Consider the following 23,838-nt stretch of genomic DNA (forward strand, 5'->3'; position numbering starts at 1 on the left):
AATTTTATTCAGTAACTTCTGTATCAAGGGAGAGGCCTCAATATAGAACTGAGCTTAGCTGGACTCTGTACTAAGGTGACTGGTATCTTAAAAGGAAAATGAAGGAGTAGGAGGGGGACAGGCAGGGACCTGAGCAGAGTCAAAGAAGTGGAAAATTATAAAAAGCAGGTGGGGGAATTGATCACTGTGATTAGGCTGTCTCTGCTAACTGGCTCATTCATCAAGTCAAACTTCTACCCTCCCACAGAGACTGGGAGATGGAGCCCTATTTGCCTTGCTGAGGACATTTCAAAGGGATGCTCCCAGGTCCTTGAGAAAAGATACTCCTGGGTTGCAGGAGATACATATACATTTCAAAGAAACAGAGAAATGATTTAAAATGATAAGTTTTGGTGTTTGGGCTTTGTTTGTTTTTTAAGTAAATGCTCTAAGAAAAAGGAAGTTTAAGAAAATGGAGGAGGTCAGAGGCCCATGGTCAAGTGTTTGGCTGGAATAAAGGGTAAATTCTTTTGGCAGCCTTGAGTTTTCCCAGGCGAGGACTCAGGAGGCTGAGTCTTCCCTGGAAACAGCCTTGAGTGCTAAGAACTACGCTAGTGTTCATTCAAGTCTCCCAGTGTGGGGGCTGGACAAAATCATTTGTATTTAAGTTTTACAGTTCTTGAGATTGGAGTAGGGCTTGAGTTTCTGCACTTCTAACCGGCTCCTGGTGATGTCAATGTTCTACTGATCCATGGATCACATTTTGAGAAGCAAGAATCTAAAGGACCCTACAGGTCAAACATGTTAATATCTGTGGATGTCAGCAGTCTTCGACAAATATCAGCAGTTCCCTTTTCTTTATTTGATAATCCATAGTAAATTCAAACTACAGAGAGAATACAAGGGAGTCCTTGCAGGAAAGCTGATGGTTCTTTAACTGGATACACAGTAGAATCACCTGAAGAGGTTTAAAAAAATTGCAATGCCCCATCCATACACCCAGGCCCATTAAATCAGAATCTCAGGAATGGAATACCGGCAACAATATTTCTTAAAGCTCCTGGGTGATTCTGATATGCAACCAAGGTGGAAAACCATCTTAAAAGAATTTAGTGTCACATCTAGAAGACCTTAAGAGAACTTAAAAGGAGTTCTCTTGTGGTGCCCTGAGCTAACTATCTGTTGTTATCACTGCAGTGCTTGGGTCACTGCTATGGTGTGGGTTTGATCCCTGGCCTGGGAACTTCCACATGTTGTGGGCAGGGCCAAAAAAAAAAAAAAAAGAGAGAGAGAATTTACCCAGAACCAGGCTGCCCCTGGTAATTTCTGATGAGTTTTGAAAAGTCATCTTCGGATGGCAAGTGTCAGGGATGCTATGGACATGGATGGAGGGGGAGCCTGGGCTGGAAGTGAACCTTCAAAGTGGAGAAGATTTGGATAGGAGGACAGGGTAGAGATTATTTCAGATAGGATCAAGCCTCTGAACCAAGAGGTAGCCAGAGAGAAGTAAATAGTAGGCATGGAAGAACAGCAGGGAGTCTGGTCTGTTTTGTTTACTTGATGCTATGTTCTCTTCCCGACACACTGATTTCTCAAAAGCAGTACCCTTTGCACACGGATGACTATTTTAATATTAAATAAAACAATTTTACTGGGGGTGGGGGAGGAGTGCCTCAGGCTACTTTATCTCTTTTCCCAGAGCCAGGCACACTACTTCGAGGCGGGGTGGAGCCGGGTGGGGGTGGGGGGTAGGGAAGGTGAGTTGTGGAGAAGAGTCTGCAGGGGGTTGTGAGTGTAGAGGGTAGATGAAATCAGAAGGTCCTGACTGAATACTTCTCCTTAGCCCTGGGTACCTTCCCTCCATTCTTGGCTGCTAATGTTCCATAGGGCAAGTAGGCAGGTGTGTATTTGTGAGTTTATGTTTAGGAGGGAAGCTGAAGGAAAAGTTGTCTTGTTCTAGGTTTAATCCCTCAAATCCTTTCTAGGTTTATTTATTGATTTATTTATTTTGTTTGTTTTTTATTTTTTTAATTTTTTTTATTATTCAATGAATTTATCACATCTTCCTAATAATGTAGTTGTATAACGATTATCATCCTTTCTAGGTTTAAAGGAGAATGCCTTGTTTGGAGGTTGGTTGGTTTCTTTTTAAAGCAATTACCATAAAAGATGACAGTGGAGGGATCTCTGGATTTGCGGGGCAGGGGTACTCTCAAAGACATGTTTCTTCCCGGGTATCCATGGTGACCTTTTCCACCTGGATTCACATAGCCAGTAAAGGCACTGATGCTGAGACTGGTACAGCATAAGCTTCATTTAATGGCCAAAGAATCGATAACAAGCCCAAGCTCATACTACTTACCACACAACAGGCCAATAAATTCAAGTCAAATTGTTGGGGCAAGGAATAACGACTTTGTAAAGCTAGCAGATCAAGAAGTAGGCACACTTGGAGTTCCTGTCATGGCACAGCAGAAACGAATCCAACTAGGAACCATGAGTTTGTGGGTTTGATCCCTGGCCTCGCTCAGTGGGTTAAGGATCTGGTGTTGCCATGAGCTGTTCTGTAGGTTGCAGACGTGGCTTGGATCTGGCATTGCTGTGGCTGTGGTGTAGGAAGGCAGCTGTAGCTCCGATTCGACCCCTAGCCTGGGAACTTCCACGTGCCGAGGCTGTGGCCCTACAAAAGCAAAAAAAAAAGTAGGCACACTAGTGTTTCAAAAAACCATCTTCACTAACAGTCGCTTGCTTGAGGGAAAGGGCACACTGCAATGCTGACCAATGGCTGAGCAGGACCCTTACCTTACTGGTCATGTTCATTCACTAAGCATCACATGCTTTCAGAATGTGGAAGCAGGACTTAGTTTGCAAATCAACTTCTTAACCTGATTCAAGTGGAGACACCATAACTATCTGGGAGGGTCGAGGTAAAAGGGAGGGAACTGAGTAAAGGGAAGGAGGAATATTCATGACTTATCCAAGAACAGGAGTGTGGTTTGGAACTGGAACTGAGGCAACACTCCTTTTCAGTCCTTGCGTGGGCTCGGTTGGCTATTATCATGGCAACTGTCAACTGTCATGGTGCTGGCAGGTGTGTCATTTAGCATGCTAATATATTACAGTGAGCGTAATAGGGTTAAGGTCTATTGGAAGTCAAGTTTTCTGCCATCTTGGGCCTCGCTGGTTCTAACCGGTTTTGTTTTTCTCTTTGCAGCTTCCTCATTTGTGGTTGAACTTGAAACTTGGATAAGGGCAGTTGATTTCCATTTGAGGCAGGAGTAGGGGTATGATTCTGGGGCAACAGTCTGGCAACAAAACTAGTTAAGGGTAGGAGTCGGTTCTTCCCATAATTCAGTAAGAGTGCAGGAGTGCTGGGATGTGTATACTTCTGTAGATAGGTTGGCCATACAGGAGAGCCTCTTTCATAAAATGACATTTGGGCAGACACCTGAAAGAAATAAGGAAGTAGGTCTTACAAATATTCGAGGAATAACACTCCAGGCAGAGGAAAACAGCAAGTCCAAAGGCCCAGAGTTGAGGATGGGATTGTTTTGTTCAAGGAACAAAAAGAGAGCAAGTGTGGCTATAACAGCATGAGTGAGGGGGCAGGGGTAGATGAGATGGTAACAGAACAAACCTGACTCTTTATTGGAGCTATTTAGCTCTAACTCTTGTCCTCTGTTGCTTGTGCTAAGTCATGCCTGCCCTGCATCTTTGCAAAAGAATACTGCTTATAGCCCGAAATACACATGTAGCCCATTCTCCAGGCTTTGACCTTCAAAAGTTGCAGAACAGAAAATAGCAATTGTATTGTTGGAAGTTTATAGAAATATGGAGACCAGAACAATGTGGACAGCTGCAGGAACAAAGGGTTCCTGCACCAAGAAGTTTACAACAAGCTGCCACCCCCCTCCCCTTTTAGTATAAAACAATCCTGAATTCTAATGCAGGTATGATGGTTCTTTGGGGCACTAGTCTATGATCCTCTTGGTCTGCTTGTTTCCCAAATAAAGTTGCTATTCCTTGCCCCAACACTTTGTCTTTCGATTCATTGGCCTATTGTGCAGCAAGCAGTACAACTTGGACTCAGTAACAGTGTAGAAGGTGGTGAGATGGTTGAGACGCACACCACGTAGTTCTGGCAGGCCAAGGTAAAATTTTGAATTTTACTGAGAGAGATGGGAATCGATTGGGGAGTTGTGAGAAGAGGAACTATCTGATTTACACTATTCTGACTACTTCAAGACAACCAATTACAGAAGATTAACCAGGGAGACCACTTAGGATGCTATTGCAATAATCTAGGCAAAAGATAATGATGGCTGGAACTGGGTGGTAGTGGTGGAGGTGGTGGGAAGTTGTCTGATATTTTTGAAGACAGAGCTAAGGGGATTTCCTGAATTACTGGATTTGGAACATAAAAGAAAGAGGAATCAAGGATGACCCCAAGCTTTTTGATCTGAACAACTAATCACACATAAGTTTTGCAGTAAGAGAGAGAGAGTAGATGTAAGGTTTTAATGTGTTACAGTAGTTACAATGGTGAAACAGAGGTGTAAATATCAACTGAGATGCATCAAAACAATTCTAGGTAAAAATGAGCCTCCGAATGGTATATTCAATAGGATACAATTTACATAAATTTTTAAGACTGGCACACCAATATGGTTTAAAGCTCCATACATATGTAGCAAAGTGTAAAAACACATATAGAATGATAAACAATGTCTAGCTAGGGTTGAACACCATCTGGTAGCTTCACACTTTCAAAAATCCTATTGCCAGGCCAGATACTAGTCCAGTTAAACCAGAATCTCTGGGCATGTGTCCAGGATGAAGACAGTACCTTGTTAAAGCTTCCTAGGGGATTCTAGTATGTAGGTAAGGTGGAAAACAACTGCCTTAAACTGAGAAACAACTGTGACATCTTAGATGAGTAAAAGGAATTTTCCCTTTTTATATTTAAGCCTTGAATAGAGTTTCTGTTTTGGAGTTAGGCGAGAGACACCTTTGCCCTAATTTCCATGTTGTTCAGCCAGGAAATAGGAAGAAACTCTCCCAAGAGGCAGATGAGCCCAGACTGTGGTCTTCCAATGTCCAAGGAACACCTCAGAGAAATGGCTGATTGCAAGCTTAGGGCAGACAATGTATAGGATAAGCCTGGAATATCCTGTCATATCAGAGTTATCAAGCAAGCTCCCAAAGACCACTGAAGGCTTGTAGAAAGAAAGGACTCAAGATCAATCTTGAAGAGGTTCTTTCTTGCTAAAGAGGGGACAATTTGAGCATCTTTAGTTAAAATAGATTAAAACACATAAGATATGTTTAAATCCTTAAGTTCATAATGAGCCTTTAAAAATAAAAAAAATCTGAAGTTCTCGGTGCGGCTCAGTGGTATGAACCTGACTAGTATCCATGAGGACACAGATTTGATTCCTGGCCCTGCTCAGTGGGCCCTACATTGCCATGAGCTGTTTTGTAGGTCACAGATACAGCTTGGATCTGGCATTGCTGTGGCTATGGTATAGGCTAGCAGCTGTAGCTCCAATTCGACTCCTAGCCTGGGAACTTCCATATGCCTCAGGTGCAGCCCTAAAAAAAATAAAAATAAAAATAAATTAAAAAAAAGAAAGAAAAATTTAAAAAAATAAATCTTTGGATGATCCTAAGAAATCAATTCACTTTATTATTTTTTTATTTTTTTGTCTTTTTGCCTTTTCTGGGGCTGCTCCCACGGCATATGGAGGTTCCCAGGCTAGGGGTTCAATCAGAGCTGCAGCCACTGACCTACGCCAGAGCCACAGCAACGCGGGATCCGAGCCGAGTCTGTGACCTACACTACAGCTCAAGGCAACACCAGATCGTTAAGCCACTGAGCAAGGACAGGGATCAAACCCGAAACCTCATGGTTCCTAGTCAGATTCGTTAACCACTGCGCCATGATGGGAACTCCAGAAATAAATTCACTTTAAAACCTAAAAAGTAAAAAAAAAAGAAATAAGTACTTATCCTTACTTCAAAGTAACCAAAGAATTGATGAGGGAAGTTTCTTGCTGTGGAAGTACTTGCTCAGAACTGGTCCAGCCATAATTCAAATGGGAGTGGTCAAGGGGTGGCTAGTGGTAGAGGCCAGGTCCCAGGAAATGCCTTACTGGTTTGGTCCAGAGGGCAGCTTCTTACAGAGCTTCCATTCAGCAGATGATGCCTCGAACTACTCTCTTCATCCAGCAAGACATGCTGGTTCCATTCCCTCTCCAAATGCTCCCCCAGGACAGACTGAATCACTTAAAATCTTGATCCTACCACTTTCTTTATGGGGGAAACAGAATTCTGGGAAGATGATGTTAGAGGACCCCAAACTGGTCATGAGTCTCTTTTTGATGGAAAAGAAAAGAACTCTGAACTGAGCCTCCAGAAGTGGGACACCAGTTTGCCATGAAACCTTGAGCTGGTCTCTTCCTTCTCTAGGCCTGTTTCTACATCTATACTGTCTATGTAGATTTGACAGAATAGTCCCTTTATAATTCATTCATCAGGACCAAACCTACAGCCCAGATATCTATGCCGGTGTTACTGAACCTACCCTCCTTGGATCAATGAATTGGACGTCCCAGGAAAGCAGAAAAATATTGGTCTTGGTCCATCCTGGTTTCCTCAGCATCTGGCACAGAGCCTGGCCCTCAATAAATAATAGAGCTTGGATGGCAAAAACAACCATAGGAAAAGTCAAAAGGCCAACAAACAACTGGGAAAAAAACATTTGCAATTCAAAACACAAAGGGCTGGTTTTCCAAATACCAGTTCCTACACATCAATAAAAGGTTACTGGATTGTAAGTTACTACTCTATCCTAACGACAAGTAAAAAACTGAACAAACTAGAAAATCAACACTCTTCCTAGATCTGTAAAAGAAATGAGGTAACAGGGAAAACTGCTGACCCCAAAATTGGAGAGCCCGATAGGCTAATACAGAGAATTACAACTTACTGAAGCAGAAATCCATGTGTAGAAACCTCTGTGGTACCAATCCTGGGATAGAAATGTCTAACTGTAATTGATGAAATGTTGGAGGCTCTGTGCAGGCAAGTCTGTGAGTCAAAAACTCCAGGGGGGGTGCCCGTTGTGGCTCAGCAGTAATGAACCTGACTACTACCCAGGAGGATGTGGGTTTGATCTCTGGCCTCGCTCAGTGGGTTAAAGACCCGGTGTTTCGGTGAGCTGTAGTGTTGGTTGCAGACATGTCTCAGATCTGGCATTGTTGTGTCTGTGACACAGGCTGGCGGCTACAGCTCCAATTCGACCCCTGGCCTGGGAACTTCCATATGCCATGAGTGCAGCCCTAAAAAAAAATAATAAAAAAATAAAGTGCTGGGGGAAAATAAACCCACCAATATTGAATTCTGTATCTTGCAAAATTATCTTTCAAAAATGAAGGGGAGGGAGTTCCTGTTGTGGCACAGCAGAAACGAATCCAACTAGCAACCATGAGGTTGCAGGTTTGATCCCTGGCTTCAATCAGTGGGTTAAGGATCTGGCATTGCAGTGAGCTGTGGTGTAGGCTGCAGACTCGGCTTGGATCCCGAGTTGCTGTAGCTGTGGTGTAGGCAGGCGGCTGTAGCTCCGATTGGACCTCTAGCCTGGGAACCTCCATATGACACTGGTATGGCCTTAAAAATACAAAAGATAAAAAAATAAAATAAAATAAAAATAATAAAATATAGCTAGAGACATCCTGAAAAAGAAAAATGGAGCTGGAGGAATCAGGCTCCTGGATTTCAGACTATACTACAAAGCAACAATCATCAAAACCATATGGTACTGGCACAAAGACAGAAGTATAGATCAGTAGAAAAGGATAGAAAGCCTGAAATTAAACCTACGCACCTACAGCAAACTCATCTATGACAAAGGAGGGAAGAATATACAATGCATAAAAGACAGCCTGTTCAGTAAGTGGTGCTGGGAAAACTGAACAGCCACATGTAAAAGAATGAAACCAGAACAGTCCCTAACACCATACACAAAAATAAACTCAAAATGGATACAAGACCTAGATATAAGACCAGATACTATAAAACTCTTAGAGGAAAACATAGGCCAAACACTCTCTGACATAAACAACAGCAACATCTTCTCAGATCTGCCTCTTAGAATAATGACAGTAAAAACAGAAATAAACAAATGGGACCTAATCAAACTTCAAAGTTTCTGCACAGCAAAGGAAACCCTAAACAAAATGAAAAGACAACCCACAGAATGGGAGAAAATCTTTACAAATGAATCCACTGACAAGGGATTCATCTCCAAAATTTATGAACACCTTCTGCAGCTCCATACCAAAAAAACAAACAACCTAATCAAAAGATGGGCAGAAGATCTAAACAGACAGTTCTCCAAAGAAGACATACAGATGGCCAAAAAAACACATGAAAAGATGTTCAACATCACTCATTATTAGAGAAATGCAAATCAAAACCATGATGAGGTACCACCTTACACCAGCCAGAATGGCCATCATCAAAAAGTCTACAAACAATAAGTGCTGGAGAGGACGTGGAGAAAAAGGAACCCTAGTACACTGTTAGTGGGATTGTAAATTGGTGCAACCACTGTGGAAAGCAGTATGGAGATTCCTCAGAAAACTCAAAATAGAACTACCATTTGATCTAGCAATCCCACTCCTGGGCATCTATCCAGAGAAAACCATGGCTCAAAAAGACACATGTACTCCAATGTTCCTTGCAGCACTATTTTCACTAGCCAAGACATGGAAACAACCTAAATGTCCATTGACAGAGGAGTGGATCAAGAAGACGTGGTACATATACCTAATGGAATATTACTCAGCCATTAAAAGGAATGAAATACCAGCATTTTTAGCAACATGGGTGGACCTAGAAATTATTATGCTAAGTGAAGTCAGCCATACAATGAGACATCAACATTGAATGCTTTCACTGACATGTGGAATTTTAAAAAAGGACAGAATGAACTTCTTTGCAGAACAGATACTGACTTACAGACTTTGAAAAACTTATGGTCTCCAAAGGAGACAGTTTGGAGGGAGGAGGGATGTGCTTGGGTTGTGGAATGGAAATCCTATAAAACTGGATTGTGATGATCATTGCACAACTACAAATGTAATAAATTCATTGAGTAGTAAAAAAATAAAAAATAAAATCAATCATCCAAAAAAATAATTAAAAAATTAAAAATTCAGAAAATAACCCTTAAAAAAAGACAAATAAGGATTTTATCAAATACAAATTGAGTGATTCATTGCCAGTATATCTGCTTTGCAGCCAATGTTAAAAGAAGTTCTCCAGAGACAAGGAAAATGATGTAGGCTAGAAAATTTTATGTAAAGAAAGGAAGAGCTCTGGAGAAAGAATAGTGAAAGTAAAAGAAAAACTTTTGTTTTTCTTATTCTTAATTAATCTAACAGATAAGTTTGTTCAAAATAATAACAGTAACAATATATTAAATGTATGCTTATATATATGCTTATGTATAAGTGAAATGCATGACAGTGGTGATACAATGTGTGGAAGGGAAAATTCTAATTTCTGGTTTATTTTATTGGCTACATCCATGGCATGTGGAAGTTCCCAGGCCAGGGATCAAACCCGTGCCATAGCGGTGACCTGAGTGCTGCGGTGACAATGCCAAATCCTTAACCTGCTGTGACACAAGGGAACTCCCTCTAATTATTTTATTATAAGGTACTCATTACTGCCCATAAAGTGGTATAGCATTATTTGAAAGTGGACTTGGATTAGCTGCAAATGTATACTGCAAACTCTAGGGCAAAAGAAGAAAACAAAGAAGGATAACTGATAAACTAAGAAATGAGAGAAAACGGAATAATAAAAAATGCTCTGTTAAAACTACCAAAGACAGAAAAAAAGTGGAAGACAAAAATAGGAACAACATTAAACAGGCAACAAATAGAAATTAATACAACCATATCAATAATCACTTTAAATGTCAAATGTTGAAACACACATGTAAAAGACAGAAGATTGTCATTATAGATGAAAAACAAAACCCAACTGTATGCTATCTAAAAGAAATCCACTTTAAATATAGAGACACATATATATTAAAAATAAGCGGAAGGAGAAGTTCCCTTCATGGTGCAGCAGAAATGAATCGACTAGGAACCATGAGGTTGCGGGATTCATCCTGGCCTTGCTCACTGGGTTAAGGATCCAGTGTCGCCATGAGCTGTGTTGTAGGTTGCAGATGTGGTTCGGATCTGGCGTTGCTGTGGCTGTGGTATAGGCTGGCAGCTGTAGCTTCGATTAGACCCCTAGCCTGGGAGCCTCACATACTTCAGGTGGGGCCTAAAAAGCAAAAAAAAAGGGGGGGGGATGGAGAAATATATACGATGCCAACATTAATCCAAAGAAAGCAGAAGTATCCATATTAATTTCAGACAGAGCAAGCAAAGTTATCAGGGATAAAGAAGGGTATTACATAATGATAAAGGGGTCAATTCTCCAAGAAGACAAAACAATCCTAACATATGGGTACCTAACAACAGAGCATCAAAATACATGGGACTGGAATTCCAGTTGTGGCTCAGTGGTAATGAACCCAGCTAGCATCCATGAGGACATGGGTTCCATCCCTGGCCTCAGTGGGTTAAGGATCCAGCATTGCCATGAGCTGTGGTGTAGGTCACAGACATGGCGTGGACCTGGCATGGCTGCGTCTGTAGTGTAGGTCGGCAGCTGCAGCTCCAATTTGACCCCTACCCTGGGAACTTCCTTAAAAAGGGGAAAAAAAAACCAAAACAACAACAACAACAAAAAACAAACCATGAGACAAACACCAACAGAACTTCAAGGAGAAATAGCTGAATCCACTATTATAATTGGAGACTTAAACACCCATAAACTGAAAATGGATAGATCTGGAGTTCCCACTGGGGCTTAGTGGTAACAAATCTGATTAGTATCCATAAGGATGTGAGTTTGATCCCTGGCCTTGCTCAGTGGGTTAATGATCTGGTGTTGCCATGTGTTGTGTAGGTAGTGTAGGCCAGCAGCTGTGGCTCCAATTCAACTCCTAGCCTGGGAACTTCCATATGCTGCAGTTGCGGCCCTGAAAAAAAAAAAAAAAAAGGATAAATCTAGCAGGCAGAAAACCAAACAAGGACATAGCTGAATGCAACATCAATCATCAGTCAACAGTATATAATGGACATCTATAGATTGCTTTGTCCAGCAACAGCAGAATAACTTTCTCAAGCTCATATGGAATACTCACCAAGAGAGACCACACTCTGGGCCATAAAGTATAACTTCACACATTTAAAAGAATAGAAATCATGCAACATCTGCTCTCACGTTATCATGGAGTTAAACTAGAAATTAATAACACAATAATAGCTAGAAATCCCCAAATACTTAGAGATTAAACAACACTTCTAGGAGTTCTCATTATGGCTTAGGGGGTTAAGAACCCAATGTTATCTCTGTGAGGATGTGGGTTCCTGGCCTTGCTCAGTGGATTAAGGATCTGGCATTGCCATGAGTTTCAGCATAGGTCACAGATGTGGCTTGGATCCAGTGGTGCTGTGGTTGTGACAACAGCTACAGCTCTGATTTGACCCCTAGCCTGAGAACTTCCATATGCCACAGGTGCAGCCTTAAACACACACACACACATCACTTTTAAATGATGCACAAAGAAGAAATCTCAAGAGAAATTTAAAATAGTATGGACTTTCTGTGTGGCTCACAGCATAACTACTCAGTGCTGCTTCTAAAATAGTTTTAATTAAGTGAAAATGAGATTATAATTTATCAAAATTTGTGGGATGCCTTGGAGTTCACGTTATGGCTCAGTGACGTGACTAGGATCCGTGAGGACATGGATTCAATCCCTGGCCTCCCTCAGTGAGTTAAGGATCTGGAGTTACCATGATCTGGGGTGGTCACAGACATGGCTCAGATCCCTAGTTGCTGTGGTTCTAGCATAGGCTGACAGCTACAGCTCTTATTCGATCCCTAGCCTGGGAACCTCCATATGCCGCAGGTGCAGACCTAAAAAGACCAAAAAAAAAAAAAAAAAGCGTGGGATGCCTGGAAAGCAGAGGAAAATGTATAGTGCTGAATACATATATTAGAAAAGATCTAAAATATTATTTTTTTTTTGTCTTTTTGCCTTTTCTAGGGCCACTCCTGTGGCATATGGAAGTTCCCAGGCTAGGGGTCTCATCGGAGCTGTAGCCACCGGCCTACGCCAGAGCCACAGCAATACGGGATCTGAGCCGAGTCTGTGACCTACACCACAGCTCACAGCAACGCCAGATCGTTAACCCACTGAGCAAGGGCAGGGACCGAACCCACAACCTCATGGTTCCTACTCAGATTCGTTAACCACTGCACCATGACAGGAACTGCAAGAAGATCTAAAATTAATAATTAAGCTTCTACCTTAGGAAACTAGAAAAAGAGCAAATTAAATCTAAAGTAAGCAGAAGAAAAGAAAGAAAAATTAGAACAGAAATCAAGGAAACTGAAAACAGGAACTCAATAGAGAAAATGAACTAAACCAAAAGTTGATCTTTTGAAAAGATCAATAAAATCAGTAAGCCTCTAGCCAAGCTAAGAAAAAAAGAGGACACAAATCACTAACATCAGAAGTGAAAGAGGGTATTGCTGACATGTGGCATCCGAAAAAAGGACACAATGAACTTCTTTGCAGAACAGATACTGACTCAAAGACTTTGAAAAAACTTACAGTTTCTAAAGGAGACAGTTTGGAGGATGGAGGGATGCGTTGGGGGTGTGGGATGGAAATCCTATAAAATTGGATTGTGACGATCACTGTACAACTATAAATGTAATAAATTCATTGAGTAATAAAATCTCAGGGGACAAAAAAACAAAAAAGGAATGAAAGAGGGGATATCACTATAAATCCCATGGATATTAAAAGAATAATAAGGAAATACTGTGAACAACTCTATACCCACAAATTTGATAACCTAGATGAAACGGTCCATCTCCACAAAAGACATAATCTGCCAAAACTCACAGGAGAAACAGACAACTTGAAGAGGCCTATTTTTATTAGAGAAATTGAATCAATAATTAATAACCTTCCAAAACAGAAAGCACTAGGCCCAGATGGGTTCATTGGTGAACTCTACCAAACATTTAAGGAAGAAAATATACAAATTTTCTACAATTTCTTTCATAATATAGAAGCAGAATGAATATTTCCTAACTCATTCCATGAGACTAGCACTACCCAAATACCAAAACCAGATAAAGACGTTACAAGAAAACTATCTCCCAAGAAGATAGATGCAAAAAATGCAAAAATCCTCAACAAAATATTAGCAAATTAAATTCAACAGTATATAAAAAGTGGGATTTACCCAGGATATAAGCCTGGTTCAACATTGAAAAATCAATTCATGTAATCCATCACAGGCCATCAACAGGCTAATGAAAAGAGTCACATGATCAGGAGCTCCCGTCGTGGCCCAGCAGAAATGAATCCAACTCGGAACCATGAGGTTGCGGGTTCAACCCCTGGCCTCGCTCAGGGGTTAAGGATCTGGCGTTGCCGTTAGCTGTGGTGTAGGTCACAGACACACGGATCCTGTATTGCTGTGGCTCTGGCATAGGCCAAAGGCTACAGCTCCATTTAGACACCTAGCCTGGGAACTTCCATATGCTGTGGAAGTGGCCCTAGAAAAGCCAAAAAGACAAAAAAAAAACAAAAAAGAAGAAGGGTAGTGTGCAAGTTCCCTTGTGGTGAAGCAAGTTCAGGATTTTTTTTTTTTTTGTCTTTTTGCTATTTCTTGGGCTGCTCCCGCGGCATATGGAGGTTCCCAGCTAGGGGTTGAATCGGAGCTGTAGCCACCGGCCTACGCCAGAGCCACAGCAACTCGGGATCCGAGCCGCGTCTGCAACCTAACCACAGCTCACGGCAACGCCAGATCGTTAACCCACTAAGCAAGGGCAGGGACCGAACCCACAACCTCATGGTTCCTAGTTGGATTCGTTAACCACTGCGCCACGATGGGAACTCCAAGTTCAGGATTTGATGTTGTCACTGCAGTGGTTTGAGTCGCCACTGTGGCTTGGGTTCAGTCCTGGCCCAGGAACTTTCACGTGCCATAGGCAAGGGGGAAAAAAAAAAGAAAGAAAGAAAAAAAGGTGTGAAGGCTGAGAACACGTTTCCAGTGAAGGTTAGGGACAGAAAGACGATCATCCGCATCCACACCTGATGATTTCTGCTTAATACTGCATATGAAGGAGGTCGTGAGCTTAAACAAGGAGAAGAGGGTAAAGCCAATATTGTGGACTGTGGTGCTGGAGGTTCCTCCTGTCTGAGTGGCTGCAGGGAGACAGCTGCTTTCTGAGCAGTTGGCCACACTGCTGCAGGGTGTGAAGAGGGTGAGGGAAATGCCCACAAAGCCTGCCCTCCACCCCTTCCCCACCAGGCCTCCCTAAATAGCTACTTATGACACTGCCATTCCCAGCTGCCCTCTGAGACCACCAAGCTTTACCTGACCCATTTTTACAGTCATATGGGCTGGCTTCTGAGAGCATAAGGGATAATCAAAGCATAGCAGGCCCATTTTCTCTTCCTTTCTTACAAAGTAAAAAAAAAAAAAAAAAAGTTCCCATCGTGGCTCGGGGTAGCAAACCCAACTAGTATCCATGAGGATGTGGGTTTGATCCCTGACTCTGCTCAGTGGGTTAAGGATCTGGTGCTGAGGTGAGCTGTGGTGTAGGTCACAGATGTGGCTTGGATCTCACATTGCTGTGGCTGCAGTGCAGGCTGGTAGCTACAGCTCCAATTTGACCCCTCGCCTGGGAACTTCCATATGAGGTGGGTGTGGCCCTAAAAAGACAAAAGACAAAGTCACATGATCATGTCAATAGATGCAGAAAAAGTCATGTGACAAAATACAAAACATACTCATAATAAAAACCCTCAGTAAGCAGGAAGAGAGGGGAACTTCTTCAACTTGATAAAGAGTATCTATTTATGGAGTTCCTGTTATGGTGCAGTGGAAACAAATCAGACTAGTATCCATGAGGAGGCAGGTTCGATCCCTGGCCTCATTCAATGGGTTAAGGATCCAGCATTGCCATGAGCTGCAGTGTAGGTCACAGATGTGGCTCTGATCTGCTGTGGCTGTGGCTGTGGTGTAGGGTGGCAGGTGCAGCTCCAATTTGACCTCTAGCCTGGGAACTTCAATATGCCCTGGGTGCAGCCCTAAAAAATATAATAAAAACGATGTAGATGATCATGTCATCTGTTCCCTATTCTATTCCATTGGTGTATGTGCCCGTTTTTATGCCAGAACCACACTATTTTGATTAGTATAGCTTTGCAACATAGTGTGTGATAATGAAGTGTGATGCCTCCAGATTTGTTTTTCTTTCTTAGAATTGCTTTGGCTTTTTTGGTGTCTTTGTGCTTCCATACACGGATATAGGATAGCTTTTCCTATATCCATGAAAAATGCCATGGAAAATTTGATAGCGATTGCACTGAATCTGTAGAATCCTTTGGGCAGAATGGACATTTTCACAATATTAATTCTTCCAATCCAAGAACATGAAATATCTTTCCATTTATCTGTGTTGTCTTTTTTTCTTTCGCTTTTTAGGGCTGAACCTGCAGTATATGGAGTTTACCAGGCTAGGTGTCTAATTAGAGCTACAACTGCCAGCCTACACCACAGCAATGCTAGATCCTTAACCTGCTGAGCAAGGCCAGGGATCGAACACATAACCTCGTGGTTCCTAGTTGGATTTGTTTCCACCGGATGGGAACTCCCACCTGTGTCGTCTTCTTATCCTCCTCTTCCCCCTTCCTCCTTCTCCTCCTGTTTTTTATTACTTGTGTCTTCTTCAGTCTCTTTCATCAATGTCTTATACTTTATTAGTACACAGGTCTTTCACCTCCTTGGTTAAATTTATTCCTAAATATATTATTGTTTTTTTCTATGCTAATGTAAATGGGATTCCTTTCTCTATTTCATTATAATCTTTATTTCCAAAAAGTTCATTATAATGGCCCTTTTTATTCATGATTTTACTAACTTGAGTTTTTTTTTTTACTAGTTCAGCTAAAGATTTTTCAATTTTGATCTCTTCAAAGAATCAACTTTTGATTTTGTTGATTTCTTTCCTATATTTTTTTCTACACTCTATTTCATTTATTTAGGGAGTAATATTTATTATTTATTTCCTTCTGTTTGAGTTGGGTTAAGTTTGCTCTTCTTTTTCTAGTATCTTTTTTTTTTTTTTTTTTTTTGCCATTTCTTGGGCCGCTCCCGCGGCATATGGAGGTTCCCAGGCTAGGGGTCGAATCGGAGCTGTAGCCACTGGCCTACACCAGAGCCACAGCAACGCGGGATCCGAGCCGCGTCTGCAACCTACACCACAGCTCACAGCAACGCTGGATCGTTAACCCACTGAGCAAGGGCAGGGACCGAACCCGCAACCTCATGGTTCCTAGTCGGATTCGTTAACCACTGCGCCACGACGGGAACTCCTCTTTCTTTTTTTCTTTTTTTTTTTTTTTGTCTAGTATCTTGAGGTGTAAGTTTAAGTTATTGATTTGAGATCTTTCTTTTTTAAGATAGATATTTACAGTTATAATTTTCCATGTAAGCGCTGTTTTGGTTGCATAAATTTTGGTATGCTGTATTTTTGTTTTCATTCATCTCAGATTATTTCCTAATGTCCCTTGAGATTTCTTCCTTGACCTCTTCATTATTTAAGAGTATGTTGTTTAATAGTCACATAATTATGAATTCCTCAAATTTCATTCTGTTAATGATTTCTAATTTCATTCCACTGTGGGCAGAGAACATTTTTTTTTTCTTTTATCCTATCCAGTTATGCAGAGGGTTTTTTGCCCTTTTTGGAGGTTTAAGTTCTTCTGCCAGTGTTCAGTAAATGTTCTATGCAAATAGTTCTACATGTAGATGTATTTTTTTGATGTGCTGGGAGAAGGTCAGCATGACGTCTTACTCCTCTGCCATCTTGATCCTTCTAGAACATATTTTTTGTATGATTTCAATCCTTTTAATTTTTTTTCAGACTTTTCTGATTGCCTAACACATAGTCTATACTGAAGAATGTTTCATAGGCACTTGTTTTTTTTTTTTTTTTTTTGTCTTTGTTGCCATTTCTTGGGCTGCTCCCGTGGCATATGGAGGTTCCCAGGCTAGGAACAGGTACTGACTCACAGACAGAGCTGTAGCCACCGGCCTACACCACGGCCACAGCAACGTGGAATCTGAGCCATGTCTGCGACCTACACCACAGTTCATGGCAATGCCAGATCCTTAACCCACCGAGCAAGGCCAGGGATTGAACCCGCAACCTCATGGTTCCTAGTTGGATCCGTTAACCACTTCGCCACAACGGGAACTCCAAGGCACTTTTTTTGATTAATGAATTTTATTACATTTATAGGTGTACAACAATCATTACAACCAAATTTTATAGAATTTCCATCCCAAACCCTCAGTGCATCCCTCCACCACCACCCCCAACCTGTCTCTTGAAAACTGTAAGTTTTCCAAAGTCTGTGAGTCAGTATCTGTTCTGCTAAGAAGTTCATTGCATCCTTTTTTTAGATTCCACATGTAACTGATAGCATTCGATTTTGGTGTCTCACTGTATGACTGACTTCACTTAGCATAATAATTTCTAGGTCCATCCATGTTGCTAAAAATGCCAGTATTTCTTTCCTTTTAATGGCTGAGTAATGTTCCATTGGGTATATGTACCACATCTTCTCGATCCACTCCTCTGTCAATGGACATTTAGGTTGTTTCCATGTCTTGGCTATTGTGAATTGTGCTGCAATGAACATTGGAGTACATGTGTCTTTTCAGGTCATGGTTTTCTCTGGATAGATGCCCAGGAGTGGGATTGCTGGATCAAATGGTAGTTCTATTTTGAGTTTTCTAAGGAATCTCCATACTGTTTTCCATAGTGGTTGTACCAATTTACAATCCCACCAACAGTGTACTAGGGTTCCTTTTTCTCCACGTCCTCTCCAGCACTTATTGTTTGTAGACTTCTTGATGATGGCCATTCTGACCAAGGTAAGGTGAAGAGTGTTTCATAGGCACTTGAGAAGAATACATTCTGCAGTTGTTGGATGGAGAGTTCTATAGATGTCTATTAGTTTAGATGTATATTAAGTTAGAAAGCTTGAATTACTTTATTTCTCTTTCAGATAGTTTGTTGTTAGTGTATAAAAATGCAATTGCTTTCTATATATTGATTTTATAATCTGCAACTTTACTGAATTCGTTTATTAGTTCTAGTAGCTTTTTTGGTGGTTTTCAGGGTTTCTCTATATCATGTCATCTGCAAACAGAGATAATTTTATTTCTTCCTTTCTGACTTTTACTTCTTTATCTTGCCTAATTGCTATGACCAGGACTTTTAACTTTACACAATTGAGTATGATAGCTGTGAGCTTGTCATATATGGTCTTTATTACGTTGAGTCCTCCTATACTTAATTTATTGAGAGTTTTTATCATGAAAGAATGTTGAATTTTGTCAAATGCTAAACATACTTCATTTCCTTAAGGTATGATGTGGAAGAAGAACATGTCACTTCTGCTCGCCTCCCATTGGCCAGGACTTAGGACTGTAGGGGCACATCTCAGAAATACTGCAGGTTTGATTTCAGATTACTGAGATAAAAATAAATACAGCAATAAAGCAAGTCATGTGAATTTTTTGATTTCCCAGTGCATATGAAAGTTATGTTTACACTATACTATAGCCTGTTAAGTGTGCAATAGCATTATGTCCAAGAAAATAATGAACATACCTTAATTAAAGAATACTTTATTGCTAAAAAATGCTATCCATCATCTGAGCCTTCCACAAGTCATCATCTTTTTGTAATACTTGCATCAAAGACAACTTACCACAGAGCACCATAACAAAAATAATAAGGAAAAAGTTTTAAAATATTGAAATAATTACCAAAATGTGACACAGAGACATAAAGTGAGCAAGTGCTATTGGAAAAATGGCACCTATAGACTTGCTCAATGAAGGGTTGCCACAAACCTTCAATTTGTAAAAAACAAACAAACAAAAAACAAACAAAAATACCCACATTAAAGCTCAATAAAATGAGGTATGTACTTAACTGCAAGGGTGGCTGGTAAATGTAGTCTTTATCATGGATAGTTTTTACCCTGCTAAACTTTGGTGACTTTATCCAAAAAAAAACCAAAAAACAAAACCAGAATGGATATGAGGGTTCAACTAGCTGTGTCTGCCATAACATATTGATAGGAACATACATGAAAAATGTAACAGTATTTGCCTCTAGGAACAAGTGTACTGGTGGCAGGGGACAGAGCTGGGGTGAAAATGTCCCTTTTAATGCACTTTGAAATTTCTGATTTGTTCATGTGAATCTAATAACTAATTAAATATTTTTAACAAAGTAAAAAAAAAGAATAGCATTATCCCATGTCCCTTAGAAAACCTCCATATCTGGTTCACTGAGCAAAAGATTTTTTGTGCCCTCACCCTCACCCCCTTATTGAGGGTGATGGATATGGCATGAAACTTGGGCCACATTCAACTGTATTAAATCAATACGGCTTGAGGAGCTGGGGAAGCCCCATGGGCCCGCATGGGCAGAGGCCTGGGAAAGAATGCAAATTCAGATAAGCACCTGGGAGAGCTGCTCTTCTGGCCAATGGATGCAGTTGTTTAGGACACTAGAAGGCCCATTCTGCTGTCAGGCCCTGACCCCAGCACCACTCATACTCAGAAGGAGGAGGAGGTAGGCACCTTCTGCCCAGGAGGGGCTGGGGAGCTGGGCCTGGAGACACAGTCAGCTCCTGGGGTGGGCTCTGCTTATTGCCCTTTCAAGCAGGTAGCCTCTGAAGCATTTGCCAGGAAGAGGCCTGGACTGCCCTTATGTCTGGCTCTCATTTCTTCCCCAGCTTTTGTGACTTAGAACCTTGGGGCAACTTTAGGCCTGGGTGGGGTGAGTGCTGGGGGGCCACCAGCAGTGAACCCCTCACTCTGGTGCACAGGGTCATTTCCCCTCACTGGCCCCAGCTGTGCCACATGGCTGAGCACAGGACAGACACTCTCCCACCCCCGGTGCCTAGGAAAGGTCCTGCTCGCTGGGCTGGCTCCCAGCACCCCCTTGGCTCCCCACAGCTACTCTTTAATGCCCAAGGAGCTCTGTGCACACAGAGAAATATAGAGGGCTCCACACCTTGTCTCAGTGCCATGTAGGAAAACTGAAACATCCTTTCTCTAAATTTTCATATACAACTCCTACAATTAACCATCTTTTCTTTTTTTTTGATAGGCAAGAAATAGCTTAAGATAGGATGCTTATGAAAGATGCAAGCAGACAGGCAAGGAGGCTCTGCACAAGGATTAGGTTAACAACTTGAGCTTTTAAAATTTTAACAAAGTAGATTTCCCTGAACATTTAAATGCTAAATATGATCAATTACAAACTTCCCAATTTTATTGATTCAGTCTCATAAATGTTTCAAACACCTTTAAAAATCAACAAATAAAAATACAATCATTGCAGGACCGGATCTGCATATTCATACTAAAACTGGTTACAAATGCTAATGCATAGATCTAAATTTGTTTATTATCTGTAGTCAGCAGCCCTCATAGACATTATGCACCCATTTGCCATGCATCACTGCCCTCTCCTGGGGATCTTAGATAGCTGGCAATGCAATACCTTCTGTTGGAGGCCTCACCAGAGCTCTGTACCCCAAACTCTCTATCCTGGGCAGAGTGAGTGGACCAGAGGTGGGTCCTGGACTCTGAGGACCTCATGGGCTGGCCAGGCTCCTACAAGGCAGACACAAAAGTTCTACCCAAGAAGGGATGTGGATGGTGACAGATGACCAAAGCCATGAGCATCTCATTCTTGAGGCACCTGAATGTGCCTCTCTGAGAGAGTAAGGAGGCAAGGGCTGAGGACTCACAGAGGAGGCAGTGGTTAGAAGCCAGGGAAGGGCCCCAAGGAGAAGCTGGGAACCAGCTGGCCATAAGCAGCTGAGCAGCAGAAACAAAGTGAGACACCAGTGCCAGAGTGTGAGTGATGCTCTGGGAACTGGTGACATGTGGACACCCAGGCCCATTCTCCTAAAGAGTCTGGCTGAGGGTCCAGGCTGTGTGGTTTCCACACCCCTATATATTCTCACAGAGGCAAAAGGAATGAGCAAAAGATGTTCTAAGCTGAGATAATGGCATGTGCTGAGGCCAAGTGCATAGGAAATAAAAGCTGGTCCAGTGATTTGTGTGTGGGAAGTGAGGGAAGGAAGCAGACTGGATGTGGGGAGAAACTGAAACGTGAGGACATTCCAAGGAAGGCCTCCATGGACCCAAAGGGGAGGCTGGGGCTGGGATCACTCAGCAACTATCCAGAAATGACGAAAGGGAGATTTGGTGAGCTTTAGGCCCAAGAACTCTGGTGAGTCTGCTTCCTTCTGCCAGGCAGCAGTTCCCTCCTGAGCTATCAGATTCCAATGCCTGGTCCTGAAGGGCAGTCTGTGCAGTCACCACTATAGTAGAGATGACAGGCTGGGTCACCGAGTGTGAAGGAGGCCTGTGGCCAGAGACATGGTTACAGCGATCTGTTCAGATGTGATTACAGAGAACAGGTCTAGTCAGCCTCTGCAGAATTTTCACTGAAATGAACTTCTCCTGGTCTGGGGGAAGAGGGTGATGACATCAGATTTTCATTCTAGAATGGGGCTGTGGTTCAGGAGAGAGAGCAAGTCTGGTGATAAACATGAAGGGTAGCCAGTGCGAGGAAGAAATCTAAAGACACAGGAGTGGCTGAGAGTCTGAGAGGAGATGGGGGGCGGGGCGGGGGTGGGGTGGGGAGCAGTAACATTTACAGAGAGGGGAGATCAGGATATACAAAGGGGTAGGTGCGTGGTCCTGCCGCCACAATACATGATCCTGCCTGAGTGGGTAACTGTAGAGGGGAGCCAGGAGAATGAGTGCTCCAGGAAGGAAGGAAAGTCCCATAGCATCAGACCAGGACTGAAGGCCCTCCACTGCCCCAACACACACAGCAGTGGCTCTCAGTTCAGCCGGCCGCCCCTAGATGGCAGTGTGTGCATGAGGCAGCAGCTGATGCAGATGGCTCCCCAGGGACAGCCAGGTTCTCCCATGAGACCAGCTAAAAGTCCCCAGAGCTGTGAGAGGACAGGCAGAAGCACCTGTGATGCTTGCAGCATCCACCTGTTCTCTGGTCTGCTTCAGGTGGGTGGGTGAGTGCCTCTTTCTCTCCTTCCTGGGGGGTCCTATCAGGGTTCCTCTTGGCAGGGCCTGTGTACGAGGTCCCAGAGACTTAGTGGACCCCCAAATACTTGTGTTCATGACTCTCCAGTCTTGGTGGAAGGCTGAGGCATAAAGATCTGTTATGCCTGTTAGAACCAGTCGACAGTTCTGGTTCTACCACTTCTTGGGTGAGTGACTCTGTCTGAGCCCACTTCCCACATTTGTTTTACAAATGCATAGCTTTGTGAAAGGTAGTTCACATGAGAACTGCTTCAGAAGAAACAATTTTTCATGTTTTCAGACTACATTTTCACATTTGCTCCATAGTCCATAGATCCCATAGTGGACATAGCTTCCAGGGGCAGAGCTGGGAATGAGCCCAGGCAGTCTGCCCTTGCTCTTAACACCTCTGATCTGCTCCTTCTCTCTGACGTCACATCTAGGCCTTCCTTCTTTGGCAAAACTATTTTCTCTCATTTGGAGGAATTACAGCAGAGCTGACTCACAGGGCTGGAATGGCTTTGGGAGGTTATCTACTAAATTAACTGTGCTCTCTCCCCCACTCTCAGTTTATGGGTTGGACCACTAAGGTGAGATAGGACTCCTTGTCACCATCACCTATTAACAGTCTCAGCTGCCATCATCAAAGTATGCTCCATTGTGTCTTGTGCTCACATGTGGGTTCCTGCCACAAATCTTTACAGCCTGGTAGGGGACACCATCTGAGGATAGAGGCTTCATGGCTGAGGCTGCAGATGAAAATAGCAGAAAGAAGCCCTTGGAAATGTGTGGATTTTTAGGGGGTGGGGTGTGGGCTTTTTAGGGCTGCACCGGTGGCATATGGAAGTTCCCAAGCTAGGGGCTGAATCAGAGCTGCAGCTGTCCGCCTACACCACAGCCACAACAACGCCAGATCCAAGCCACATCTGCGACCTACACCACAGCTAGCAGCAACAATGGAAGCTTAATCTACTGAGTGAGGCCAGGGGTTGAACCTGTATCCTCATGGATCCTAATCGGGTTTGTTACCGCTGAGCCACAATGGGAACTCCTTGGATTCTTTACAGTAGACTATTCTGGGACAAATAGGGCAGGCATTGGGTGACGGAGCAAGAAGTTAATTTCTTTTCTATTCACTTCCTCTAGGCCTCCCTGATCTTTTCAAGAAAGGATATAGCAATTCGAAACAGCTTGGAGTGAAAGGTCTACCAAAGACATTAGCACCTGAGTCACCCAGCTCCTGCCATACCTTCATGGGGTGACCCATCCTCACACTGGCCTCTTGGCCCTGACTTCCTCACTCCAAGAGCCATGGACTCCTTCATTCCATCTTGAACACTCACTCCTGTGGATACATCCCTCTGTCTGACTGCAGCCTGGTGCAACCATTCCTGTCTCTGTGGTCAATGAGGGCCCTCCAGCCCCACCATCTTCTCCTTTCTCCCCATCTACTGGCCCTTCCAGCTGTCGATTCTCTTCTTTACCACTCAAGACTCATGATATAACACCTCAGTGCTTTCTTTCCAATATTCTTCAACCCTCT

At 42.6% G+C, this 23,838-nt stretch overlaps 1 long non-coding RNA gene across 2 annotated transcripts in view; it reads right to left on the minus strand.

Annotated features, from left to right (window-relative positions):
- Nucleotides 1–2,669: 2,669 nt before the first annotated feature.
- The window catches only part of LOC125115987 (uncharacterized), a 32,010-nt gene continuing 10,841 nt past the window's right edge, over nucleotides 2,670–23,838 (minus strand). For both annotated transcript variants that reach the window (XR_007132222.1, XR_007132221.1), the window contains exon 3: nucleotides 2,670–3,427. This is a non-coding gene — a long non-coding RNA (uncharacterized LOC125115987). The remainder of the gene's footprint in view (nucleotides 3,428–23,838) is intronic.

Source organism: Phacochoerus africanus, chromosome 15 (genome assembly GCF_016906955.1).
Source record: "Phacochoerus africanus isolate WHEZ1 chromosome 15, ROS_Pafr_v1, whole genome shotgun sequence".
NCBI classification, from domain to species: Eukaryota; Metazoa; Chordata; class Mammalia; order Artiodactyla; family Suidae; genus Phacochoerus; species Phacochoerus africanus.